The sequence below is a fragment of the Cyrtonyx montezumae genome, unplaced genomic scaffold, assembly GCF_038088225.1.
Source record: "Cyrtonyx montezumae isolate F1298 unplaced genomic scaffold, pur_monq_1.0 scaffold_73, whole genome shotgun sequence".
NCBI lineage: Eukaryota > Metazoa > Chordata > Aves > Galliformes > Odontophoridae > Cyrtonyx > Cyrtonyx montezumae.
Genome location: NW_027072082.1, coordinates 241496 through 245198, shown reverse-complemented (window position 1 = coordinate 245198; position 3703 = coordinate 241496). Strand labels below are relative to the sequence as shown.

Below are 3703 nucleotides of genomic sequence, written 5' to 3'. Positions count from 1 at the left end.
GACCCCACCATACAATGAACTACCAGACAATGAAAAGAGATATTCTCTGTTCACTGACAGATTGTGTTTTATTGTGGGGAAGCACCGCAGATGGAAGGCTGCTGTGTGGAGCCCCACATGGAGATTTGCACAGGCCACTGAAGGAGAAGGAGAATGAAGTCAGTTTGCAGAGGTGAAGGCTGTCCAACTGGCCTTAGATGTAACTGAATGGGAGAGGTGGCCGATGCTTTACCTTTATACTGACTCATGGATGGTGGCAAAGGCTATATTGGGTGGGCTTGGTTCCACGCCTAATGGGACAAGGGACCCACAGACCCTCGGCTCAGGAAAGGGGAAGGGGGTAAAAGGGAAAGGGCAGGGGGTTGGCCTAAAACAAAACTGCGGCAACAATCTGAGGAGGAAAACTAATTTAATAAATAAGATATTGAAATACAAAATAACACAGTATAATTGATATCAAAGCTAGTAAATCAAATAAAATGAGAGAGAGGGGGAGTCCAAAACTGAAGGCCTTATTCTGAAGCTGAAGGAGTTGCATTGAGGGAGCTCCCACGGCTGAGACAAGCAGCAAAAAGAGGAAGATTCCGGGACTTGCGTGCAGTTTGATCTTTCCCTCTGGGTGGAAAACAGGAACGCCAAGTCTTCTGAGGGTATGGAGTCGTTTTTCTCAGAGCCAGGTACCTGGAAAAATTCAGAAGTCCACAGACTTAGAGCATTAACTCTTAAACTCCCAGGGCCTTACAGGATGTTATGGTGTGGAATACCGATAACCAAAATCCCAGATCCACACAATTGTAGGGCTTGGAAGGGGCCTCCAGAGATCATCTGGTCCAACCCCCTGCCAAAGCAGGCTCCCTAGACCAGGTTGCACAGGTAATCATAAAACAATGACAGTTAGGGTTCAGGGTTTTGGGTTAGGATCATAGAAACCTAGAATCTCCAAGGTTGGAAGAGACCTACTGGACCTATCCAGTCCAACCGTCCACCTATCACCAATAACTCTCAGTAACCCATGTTCCTCAGCACAACGTCTAAACATTCCTGTCCTGCTTCTCCTCACATTGTCTCTGCTCTTCTCCCAGACCATGATTGGAGAGGACTGGGGTTGGATGATGTACAATGGGATAAGGGCTTGTGGGGGCCCATCCTTCCCTGGCATGCTGGTCTGCATCTACTTCATCGTTGTCTTTGTCTGAAAGAACTGTATCCTCTGATAGCAAAGCTGTGTCCAGGCTCCCTCTGTGCTCTCTCAGTGCCATAGACTGCTCTAGCTGCACAGGACTGTGCAGATTGTTCTGCGTGTGTGTGTGTATGTGTGAGGAATGAGCTGAAGGATGGGGCCATCAGCCCAGAGCTCAGCACTCAAGTACGTACGAGTGCTCATCTCCAGGAAGGTTTCTCAGAGCAAAGCAGAAACCACAGGCAGGCAGCCCAGGCCACATCTTCCAAATGGAACCAAGCTCATGTCCTTAGTGCTTAGGATTAGGATTTAGATTAGGATAGGGTTAGGTTGAGGGTTACTATTAGGGGTAGGGATAGGCTTACGGTTAGGGTTTGTATTGGAATTTGGGTTAGGGTTAGGGCAGAGTTAGGGATGGGGCTAAGTTTAGGATTGGGGCTGGGTTTAGGGATAGGATTAGGGTGAAGATTGAGGTTACTCTTGAGTTTAAAGCTGTGGTTACTATTAATATATATAGTTGGAATTGAAGGTAATCGATCTAATCAAGCGAGAGAGAGTGTCTGAAACCAAAGGCCTTACTTGAAAGCTGAAGGCAAGACCACGAGGGAACCTTCACTCCTGAGATGAGCAGCAAAAGAAAAAGACACCAGAACTTGCACGCAGTAGGATCTTTGTGAGAGGAAAATGGAAATGCAGTGTCCTCTGGGGCATGGAGTTGTTCTTCTCTTCTGAAAACCAGGGCCGCAGTCCCTGCAGCACAGCACTACTCCATGCACATCCTGCACAACCAGAAGCACAGCACTGTGCCCCTGGGCCTGGCGGGCGGCGCGTCTTCCAGCACGCGGAGGATCAGCAGCATCTGTAGCACCAGACAGCGCATGGCTGGCTCACCATCCTCCTTCACGCTCTGCAGGGCTGCCCCTCACTGGGTGCCACCAGCAGCTGTGGAAAGAGCTCCATGGGGAGCCAGCGCAGCTCTGTGCTTTCCTGGACACAGCGGGATAATACTGAGTGATGCACAGGGAGGGGGGTTGGGTCGTCCACTCCCCATTGCCCCACGTGCTTCACCTCATTGAAGCAGGACGTAAGGTGCACTGCTAGCTGGCTGAGCACGTCCTGCACATAAAGATTCATAAGGATTTTCTCAGCGCGGCCATTCTCCTCCTGGAGCTCCAGGCATCTGTGCAGCTGTAATGCACAGCAGTGAGTGGGCAGCAGGGTGGGAGGGGGCTTGGCCCCCATCCCCCCGAGGGGACCTTTGCACCATTCCAGTGCCCACCTCTGTGTAGAGCACCATGGCGGGGACCTCCCTCCACTGCAGCTGGTGGAACCACAGCAGCTTCTGCACGTGGATGAAGATGTGCACAGACTGAACCCGGCACTTCCTCGCCATCAACCTGGGGGAAGGGGAGGGGGTTGAACACAGATGAGGGGGCTGAGTACACCGGCAGTGGATCCGTGCTGGGGGGAGACCAGATCAGCTCGTCCCACCCCACAGTGTGAATCTTCCAATTGCCCACCGCATATTGTCACCCCCTGCGCTTTGCCCGTGTCGTTCCCTATTTAAGAAGGGCTGCAATGGGGCAGCAGATGCAGTGCAGTGTCTGGGGCTGTGTGGGGCAGCATGTGAGAGGGCCTTGGGGCCGTACCTGGCAAGGGAGCGCAGGCTATCGCACCACGTGGCAGCGCCCAGCAGCTGCTCCCACAGCTTGTGTATGTTCGTGGCATGCACCAGGCGGTCCAGATCGGCACACAGCAGCAATTTGCGCACCACCTCCACCAGAATCCTGCATGGAAATGGGACAGCATGCGTGGGGTCAGGGCTCAGCGTGGGGACAGCACGAGTCGTGCCGTGGGGTTGGCGGTGATACCTGATGGCAGAGGTGGGTGTGGATGGGCAGATCAGGTCCTCCATGATGGCGGTGACCTCCAGCGGCTCGAGAGAGCCAGGTGACACCACCTGGAAGATGAGCGTCACGAAGAGCTCCAGGGAAAACAGGCGCACTTCTGGGCCATACTGCAAGTGCTGCGTGATCTTGTGCAGTGCCATGGCCACCTGCGGAAAGCACCCAGGCAGTGCTCAGAACAAAACTGCAAACTGGGCCCCGCAGTGAAGTCCCAGTAGACTTCTGGGGCTCCAAGTTGGGGTTGGGAGGATCCCCAGTAAATACCAGTTGGGCTTGGAGGACCATACTGCCTCCCAGTTGGACTGGGAAAAGGAGGGATGAAAGACCCCACGTCAGGGTTGTCGGCCCCTTACGCTGGCCTGGCAGAAGTGTGCCAGCGATTTGCTCATCTTCCAGATGCGCCTCACTGCCCTCTGGCACACAGCCGCACTCTGCGAGCAGGAGAAGGGGAGCAGCACCTGTGGGAAGAGGAGCTGCTGCTCTGCCCTGCAGCCACCCAGCTCACCCCAGAAAGTGAGGGGAGAAAGGTGGAAGGAACAACCCCCCTCTGTGCAGCCCCTGCAGGCAAGAGCCCACCTGGAAGATGATCTGCAGCTCCTCATTGATGCTGGAGAGA

General features: G+C 53.8%; 1 long non-coding RNA gene across 1 annotated transcript; it reads right to left on the bottom strand.

Moving 5' to 3' along the window:
- Nucleotides 1-390: 390 nt before the first annotated feature.
- On the bottom strand, nucleotides 391-2025 carry LOC136058208 (uncharacterized). Its single transcript, XR_010623122.1, has 2 exons — nucleotides 1760-2025; nucleotides 391-681 (listed from the first exon to the last, which is right to left on the bottom strand). It is a non-coding gene; the product is annotated as an uncharacterized LOC136058208 (long non-coding RNA).
- Between the last annotated feature and the right edge of the window lie 1678 nt (nucleotides 2026-3703).